General features: G+C 34.1%; 1 protein-coding gene across 1 annotated transcript in view; it reads right to left on the bottom strand.

The window, feature by feature from the left end:
- Positions 1-9,580: 9,580 nt before the first annotated feature.
- The window catches only part of LOC127870101 (mitofusin-2-like), a 32,306-nt gene continuing 31,886 nt past the window's right edge, over positions 9,581-10,000 (bottom strand). The window contains exon 13 of the mRNA XM_052412760.1: positions 9,581-10,000. This exon is cut by the window's right edge and continues 340 nt beyond it. The gene's annotated coding sequence lies outside the window, so the exon portion shown is untranslated.

Below are 10,000 nucleotides of genomic sequence, written 5' to 3'. Positions count from 1 at the left end.
CATAGCTAGGTATCAAATTATTTTCATTGGTGAACAGATTCATTTCAATCGAAAATGAAGACTTAAAAGTTGATTCCGAGAAATATGTGGTAATGATTAGCCTATATAAATTCCTACTAATAAAAAATAATATCAGTCACCTTTGAATCTGAAGGCCGTCTTATCAATAACAGTACGATTTTTAAAATCGCAGCTGAAGAGTGATATCACACTGGCGGTGTGATAAACACGCCTATAGACCTGACTTGAACATATATCAAGCACCATTGTATCAGGACAGCCTGATATCAGCGTGCACAAGTATGATACAGTTTGGTTCTATGACATTTACATGAAGTCTGGATGAAATAACACGAGACACGTACGGGTAATATCTGATTTGCGGTTTATAATAATTGCGTACCACTTGGCTAATTTATGAAACAAGCCGCTTATAGAAATGCTGATGAAACTAGCGGGCAACTGCAAGCAAAACTATTTTTATCGACTTGGGATTTCGTAACGATGTATTTTTAGAAGTAAGTATTTTTAGAAATTGCGTTTTTGTAGGGTTTATTGATAAAGTAGTATACTAGCCATTATAAATATGCCAACATTTTAACCAGTCTGCGTCAAACCGGTTATTTATAACTAACTTAGGTGTTACACAACCATAACATTAGAATTGGATTAATGTACAGAACAGTTCGTCGTAAAACGCAGTAGGCTTCTTGACACACTGCGAAAATGACATCGACAAAAGAAATTCATCGATTGATAAAAACATTGGATAAATTAACTGATGGACAGGCGAAAATTAAAGAAATAAATTGGGACGCTGGAGATACGTCTAAATTCATCTTGGTGGTCTGTCCTAATTCAGGCCTATACAAAGGAGGGATTTTTGAATTTGATGTAAGTTTTATACATCTTTATTGTTTATATAGATTCAAATCTTATTAACATATCTCTTTTAATATCTTTAAAAATAAAACGAATGTTAATATAACTATTTTTATAGACTGCAATTGAAAATGCATTTATTATCTTCATAAGTAAGTGGTACAATTATTGCAAAAAGTATTCTGTTTTTTTTATAGCTATATAATATTTATATAATGTTTTTTATTTTACGAATACATATGTCATGATTAATTGAAGCACCAAAGTCTTAATATCTACGTATTGTTAGGACAAATCAAGAACGAAATGCAGCATTGAAAATAAATGCCTCATTGATTTGTAATTTCCAGATATCACTTGCGGACGATTATCCAAACAGTGCCCCAACAGTGTCATGCTTGACGGATATATATCATCCGAATATCGACACTTCGTATGGATCAAGACACGATAACGTATGTTTGAATGTTTTGGAAAATCGACCGTTTACAATAGGTTTGCAGGCGCTTGTTCTTGCGTTAATTTACCTGCTTAACAATCCAAATTTGAATGATCCACTGAACCCATATTTCGATGCTTTTGGGGACTACGACGAATTTGCTAGGAACGTTTCAAGATACATGAGAGGCGACGATGTCGAGGGGGTCAACTTTGAGAAAAAATTCTATGTGGCCGCCGGTATAACTGTTTATGTAACTCCACCGATAAATGAGGAACATAATTATGAAGCAGTTGATAAGATTGAAAATGGAGTTGCTGACTGTATCGAATTATATGAAGATGCTGTATTAGTAAACGACAATGGCATCATACTTATTTCAATAGGCGATGAAATGATGCTTGTAAACGAAATGTCACGTTGCGAAATGTGTGTACGGAATACAGTTAATGATGTTGATGACATTGCTTGTGCTGATGTTGAATTATTCATTAGCAAACCTGAAGAAATTGGATGTGTTGATACACTTGTTCCCGAAGACATAAGGGATGAAAACGACGACCTAAGCCCACCGAATGAACCCGTCTATGGATTCATGACAGGACCGATTCCTCGCAATCGGATGGATAGAAATAATCGATTTACAAAATACTGCCGAAAATACATTGGCCTTGTAGTGTTTGCGACAGAGAGAATTATACAAACAGTTCAAAGGTTTCTGATATTAAGTGAAAACTTATGATTGCTTGAATTAGTGCACTTATAAATATTAAAATTTATTTTGCATTAGTTTTTGGTTTAAAAAATTATCACCCGGTTAAAAGTATTAATATTTTCTTTGTAAAATAATTGTTTTCTTTGTTACAGTTATTGTAGAAATAAAATGTCGCCTCGATAAAGACTTTATTTGCTCGTCCGCATCGTTTACAAATGCAGATTACCTTTCAAGTTTCTAAAAATATATAAGTAATTTGCATTTTTAGAGGACTTGAGCACAGAGTGCTCCTGTTGAGCTTTTTTGAACGGATTTTGTTTACAGTCGTACGTCGTCAACATTTGCCTTGTAAACACTCTTGAGGACAAAAAATAGGTCCATTTCCGGTCGCCCCACCGTGTCTCCCGAAACGGCGCCGACCCTCAACTTTTAATTGGGATCGCAAAAAAAATCGTTCATTTTCGTTCATATAAGATGTAATAACAAGCAAACAAAGCATATATATACACGTATTTCCTATTATAAGCTGTAGTAGCCTTCCATTTTAGTACCCGAAAAAATCCCTACCTACCGACCCTGTTGTTTTTATCCAAGGAGACCAGAAACAGACCTATTTTGTTTTGCCTGAGGCAAAATATATAGTACAATATTCATTAAACGTGTTAAGAACATTTGACGTATCTGGACCGACATCATATGCACTTCTTAGGGTAAAAACTAGGCCACTAAATTAAATTACAAAGAAACTTGATCACAATATTTGTCCGCACGAGTCTTGTCCGAGTTTGACACTGGGTCACGTGGGGTAAGAAACTATATCTCTAGGTCAATTCAAGAAAGAGCTTTCGAAAATTAAGATGCCACATTTATCACATAATATTCAGGAAACTTGGTCAGAACATTTTTTTTTCCTAATGATAGATCGGTCAGGTTGCAAACTGGGTCTAGTGGCGTCAAAATCTAGGTCACTATATCGCCTGAAAGAAAACGCTTTTAAACACTCTAAAGTCCACATCTATTACCCATATACTCTAATCACGTGTGGTAAGAAACTGTCACAAGGTCAAATGAACGAAGGAGCTTTTGGACACTCTAGAGGCAAAACGTATTGCCCAATCTTCAGCAAACTTGGTTAGAATATTTGTCCAAATTATATTTCGACCGAGTTTGAAACTGGGTCTTATGGGGCAAAAGACGAGGTCACTATGTCAAATAAAAGTAAAACACTTCTAAAAAAACACATATAAACACCTTTCTTACGCAACACTTTTCAAATTTGAATATTTCAATTATAAGTAAATATTTAGATATAAAATTGTCCATGGGATAATTTTACTACATTCTGTGCAAGCTCACACAAAAAAATTCATCCGTGACGATTGGACGTTTTAGCACAAGGTGTAGGTATGATTTCATATTTTGCACGTGGACAAAGTGAAACGTAGTGAAACGCGATATACATTTGTTTATCTAATTTTATTTCACCATTCTTGGGGGGTTCTAACACCACGAAAACATTTACAAAACAATATTGCTCGTACGATGCTCGTGACCTCAACCGCAAAAATGGCACGTTGCAGACCGGTCAGTAATGACGATTTGAACGTCTTCCAGGTGCTCAGAGATTAAAGCATACCTACCCCACTTGCTTAAGTGTCCGACCGTCACGAATCAATTATTTTATCGTGAGTGTTCACAGAATGTAGTTAAATGTACAATTTTAAACCAAACTCTTCAAGTTTGAAGTGTTGCGTTAGAAAACTCCCTAAGTGTATCGCCCACTCTGCATGAAACTGTATAAAACTATTACAACAGTAACCAACACTTCGCCGGAAATCATTTCCATTCCACAGCGAATTTAGAGTTACTTCGCCAAAATAATATTATAACTATTTAATTTTATGTACCGCCCTTTTACCTCGTAAAACGTACAAACGAACTTTTCCGTGAGGTAAACAAACTGCAAACGACGTCGACGTCATTCAAAACATCGAGGGCGTGCGCATTTGGAAGTTCCGACGATCGGCACGAGTAGAATTTCAATCGAATGATTAAGAATTCGGATAATTAACGTTCCCGTCTGTTCCGCTGTGTAGCGCTTAGGCGTTCGTGTTTTATACAAGACCCAGCTTAGACTGGCGAGATGAACAAAGTATTTGTGGGTGTTCGTCCTTTTTTTACACTTTAAAGACGGCGATTTACGTGTGGTTCATTTAATATCAACATACATATTTACATACCTGCTTCTTCGTTCACCGCATGGTCATTTTGTTAACAATTCGTACATATTGATTCGGCAGATTGAAAGGCCACGGTAGCGTTTGTATTTACATCATCAATCGATTTACTTTACCCAGCTTTGCACACATAGAAATAATGTAACACTCTGGATGGGATAGAACAATAGGATCTGCTTTAAGATAGTCCTCTTGTTAACAAATTGTTTTCTTGTTTAGCAAAGTAAAGTTAAAGTAATAAAGTAATAAAATTATATGGAAGATGAAGAGAAAGCGAATATATCTAGTTGAGTAGATTTTCATCTTTAGAATAATTAAACAGCTATAAAGCTAAAAATCTTAAAAAAAATATTTTTTAGGTTTTTGCAGTAACGCAAAATATGGATAACGACGCTTGTTTAGTCAATTAATCGAAACGAAACTCCGGAAAAAAACACCTAAATAATATTTCAAAAATATATTATTTAGTGCCAAAAGAATTTATTAATACATTTATTGGCATCTTAAAAAAACGCGTCATTAGCATCAAAGTAAAGATTATCTGAAGACTGAAAGGCCGACAATTTGACACAACAAAGAGCTCTATGCATAAGCCGTATTATTTTTTGCAGAAAAGCTTCAATGAATATTACAATAGTAATACATCTAATTATAAAAATATAATTATGAATGGCATTAGTACGTTAGTGTGATAAACACGTGAGTGATAGAAAGTGTAAGGGGTGCATTTAAAATAAACATACTACAAAGCCCTATTAAAAGCGAAGTGCATGACAGTATTTACCGGTACATGTAATTTTAATTTGATGGGTTTTGTACAGAGAATGACACAACTTTACATGATGCAAATTGAACTGTGTATTCATGTATATTGAAAACTCGTTACTAGTGAGTATGAGTGGCAAATATCTAACATTTTATCACACATATATCTATATACATATTTTTTTAAAAACATTATTTACCCCCGTTGGTGTCAAATGTACTTTCTTGTTTTTATGATGTCGTTCGTGCATTGTCGTGACATTAAATCTACATACGAAATGACGTAGTTTTAATTAACCGATACCCGCTAAATACGTTAAATGTTATGGTTTTAGGTAAATTTTATAATTATCAAATACTTTTTTTCATTAATTTAACCAGGGATTAAACGGGCTAGTATCTTTACGGTGTACAATTTCTGATATTCTATATTGGACATAACTTCTAATTTGTACAATATGTAACATATCTAATGTACGCAACTGTTAAGTATGTCGGAGGTAAAATATTAAACCAAATGACTGCTTCATCGACACTTTCACCGGAAGCGATGGCACCGAGACGTCATATTGAACTTTGCGTATGCGTGACCCATCGGGCCACACAAGTGTGCCAAGTTTCGTCGCTGTGGCACACCTACTCCGAGAGATAATCGCGCATTCAGGCTCAAGTGTCGATGAAGGTACGCTAACTGGCCCGTATGTGCCCCGTTACCCGATAATAGGAGCCTGAATGCGCGATTATCTCTCGGAGTAGGTGTGCCACAGCGACGAAACTTGGCACACTTGTTTGGCCCGATGGGTCACGCATGGGCAAAGTTCAATATGGCGTCGCAGTGCCATCGCTTCCGGTGAAAGTGTCGATGAAGGTACGCTAACTGGCCCGTATTGGCCCCGTTACCCCATAATAGACTTTTCCAAACGTGTGGCGCGTACGTTGGCCATAGCTCCGATGGAAATACGGTGACAATCGACTGCCCCAGGAATACTGTAGGCGCTGGGTGAGGGTCCAGCAAACAGATCCAACTTACGAGTGGCTTCATTTGTGTGAAGTTGAGCTCTTTGGCTTCTAGAAAACTCAAAGCCTGTTAAATTGTCGTTATTTCGCCAAATAAAATATCGAATTTCGTGTTAACTACTACTTTGCCCATGTGTGACCCATCGGGCCACAGAAGTGTGCCAAGTTTCGTCGCTGTGGCACACATACTCCGAGAGATAATCGCGCATTCAGGCTCCTATCAGAATGTATACAAACAAAGCGGAAGAGTTAAGTACTTTCGATTGTAGTCGCCTATTCTCCACCTTGATAGTTAAAATCAGTAAATGTCGGACGACATTTTTCATAATGAGGGGGTGGGGAGTATGTCACAGAACCAATTTGTATGTGTTTTGTTGCCCATTCTATTTTCACTTGATCGACAAATTCCCATGACTGTACTAACTAACGGTTTCCTCGTGCATGTTTTGCAACGTATTCGCCAGTTTAAATATATGTTACGAACGAGCTACACGAAGCCGTCGTTTTGTTTTATATTCACTGCGCTTTCCATTTTATAGGTTAGTTCTCATTCATATCATGTCATATTTCAAAAGTGTATGTGCATCATTTAATTATCACACAAGATCCATATAATAGCAATGTATGACACACGTTTGGAAATATAACATTTATATTCAATGGACTTGCGCATACACGTATTCATAAACATACGTTTAATTTAACAAAAAACATGGCCTAAGTTATATGGAAGTAATAATCGCAAAGTTTTTAAAACCGTGTATGATCCATCCGCATTTGAATTTTTTTTCAAATAAAATACTTCATAGTTGCATGGACTGTTATATTCGTGTACATAGTATTTTAAGGACTGTTTTATTCATTAAAAACAAACTTTCAAGTGTAAAGTTTTTAATTCCATTTATAAATACATGTACATGCATACTATATATGATAAACATGTATATAGCCACAGAAAAGGGTGAGTGCATACTTTTTTACGTAAAAACAATGACCAGCGAGAAATATTAAGTTAAACATTAAACTCGAATAACTCACTAACTTAGAAAATTGTAATCAGCGATATACGTTTAATTTAATAAAATACATCGGCGTGAATCAAGCCTTTTCATATATATTTAGTTTCTTTTTGAAATTTGCTTTATTTTTAACACAACATATTTCGCCAATATTTCATTTGACTAAACAATTAATAATTTCCAAAGCCATATTTTAGAGCGTCAGCTTTTGTTTAGTCGGTTTAAATAGCATTTTAAACAATTCGGTTAATAAATGCGTAAAGATTAAGCTGGGTATGATATAAACATCCGCCTTGATATACATTAAGCGAAATTTGTCATATAGTGTACGTTGACAATTTACAATTTAAATCAAATAATATGTTACATACAAAAGTACCAGTGCCAATTAGATATTTGGTATCTTCAGAAAATTGTTGTAAGAGTTCAACTAATATTCTCTGCATATTATGTTATATGTATAAATTTAAATCATTTCACGTTTGTATGTAAAAAGTCTGTAAAATGTATGCAATTACAAGCATAACACCATTATCAATAATGATTGTTAAACAAATCGTTGGCGGAGATTGAATAAAAGGTAAATAAACAATATCTGATTTTTTTTATACATATTGAACTATTGTTGCATATTAAGCATCTATAGCTTTCAAGTAAAGAGGCAAAGTCATGCTATTGATGTCAAGGTTATAACTAAGATATGCGAAATCGATGTATCCTTTATAACGCAACTATTGGAAAGATATAAACATCGAGACTAAAATGACCCATTGTAACAAAAATTTGAAAGGGAAACGATAAGCAAAAACAGGTCCTTTGTAAGTGTATTTTGGATTTGGCCTCCTAAACAACTGTTAAATTGCGCAGCAGTTTTTATCAAATATTATCAATTTTATCGATGCATGTTTTGTCGCATAACGTTTCGAACACAATATAAAAGATAACAGTAAGTTATCGGTTCGTATTTGTTATCATTGATAATGTTATCAATTTCAAATGGTTATTACATAACATTAGATACATGATAAAAATGCAGCTCTCAATGACGAGTTTGTTATACGGCATTTTGAATATGGCAATTACTTAGTAGACGATAAAAACATGAAGCAGAAATGCATTACTAACATATTGGACGATTGAAAATGTAATGGTAAATTATAACAACTGATCTATAAACAACATTCGCATATTTAATGAAATAAAACAAGAATCAAAAGGGAAATTCAGTAACGAAACCGTAATAAACACATATGACCTTATAAGTTACATTTGGAGTACATTTATATTTAATTAACTACACCATGCGGAGTCAGAAACAAGGAGTTTTAAAGATTGATATAAGTGAGTACTCGCAGAATAAAGATACAGATAGGCTAAATTTAGGCAAACTGTATGACGTCATTTTATTTATTTAACGTTTAACGCAGGTATAATTTGTGTCTGCAGTATTAGGTTGAAAGTCCACCGACATCTAGGAATGCATTATATTAAGATACGCTTAATATATATCGCTACAGACATAACACATAACTAAGTCCTTTACGTGGTCTGTTGTAACCAATGAAAAACTAGTTTTCTTTACAATTTAAGACAAAACAATACTGCAATATATACCGGACCGGTAAATAAATTCTCAGGAAAGGTATGTCATACTCCATCTAACCTACCTTTCCCATCACAAACTAAACACAAGTAATAATTTAAAATACAAGCGCTTTATTAAACCTTGGAACGAAATGATTATCATCATTGCAAGCAAAATTGATATGTTACGGAGAGGGTGAATCTCACCCCTCCAACGCTGCATGTACGTTTGCAGATAAAGAGTACTTTCAGTGACTGCACTGGGTTGAAAATTCTAAACCGACCTGTCTATGATTGCAGTTTTATTGCAAGTTCTGAGCATGTAAAAGATTGTAAAAATATTGATTTCAAAATGAAGACTGTGAGTCCATGATAACAAGTGTTAACAAACTATAACATTTGTTTTCCATTGAAAAACGCATGCATACAATTTCAACTACAAACAATATCCATCAAACAACTTGGTGCAAATAAACTAAATGAGCATGCGCTATTCATTATTGTGATACAATTGGTTGCGGTTGTGATACAATTGGTTGCGGATCGTCTCAATATCTCTTATTACCTAATATTTTTTCGGCGAATTTATAAGTGGATTCATGTTATAAATGTTGTTATATATTTGAGCTCAAAACTAGATACCATGCCATACAACTCATATACACTAATATACACTTAAACACATTAAAATATGCAGACATATAACTTAACATTCAGTAAATATATGTAATTGCATCTTTCAAATAATTAATTACATTTTTCAATCAAAGGCATTTAATAAACAAATTAAAATACATTTGTATAAATGCGTGCATTACAAAACTAAGAAAAGGTGATACAGATCTCATCATTAAATTTATATTGAAAACAAATTCAAATACAAATCTACAATATAAATAATATGCAATGTGTATGTGACTTATTTCTGCACGCTCCTAGCATTCAAAAGTAATTCATAACATTTACAGGAATGTATCGTTCTACCGTATTGATACCTGCCTGATATAACGTTGCCTGATATATTTTTTATATCATGGTCAACAGGAAGTTCTTATATCAGTCAATGATAGGAGGTCATATTACTCGGAATCAACTATAAAGTAATCATTTTGAGTGAATTCGAATCATATTCAACAGCACAAACAAATTGATACCAAGATGTTATATATTTTAAACACTAAATGCAACACAAACTGCAAAAACCACTCTTTATACAAATATTTATACTCATGACGTCATTATTAACACGTCAAACGACAAAAGCCATATAATATCCGCTAAAAGAAGCATTTTAGCGATGTTTTTCCATTATTTATTCAAAATCGTTGCCGTAGAGGTATGA

The sequence above is a fragment of the Dreissena polymorpha genome, chromosome 2 (genome assembly GCF_020536995.1).
Source record: "Dreissena polymorpha isolate Duluth1 chromosome 2, UMN_Dpol_1.0, whole genome shotgun sequence".
In the NCBI taxonomy this organism is placed as follows: Eukaryota; Metazoa; Mollusca; class Bivalvia; order Myida; family Dreissenidae; genus Dreissena; species Dreissena polymorpha.
The sequence above is the reverse complement of the archived record's forward strand: the minus strand, read 5'-3'. Positions and strand labels throughout refer to the sequence as shown.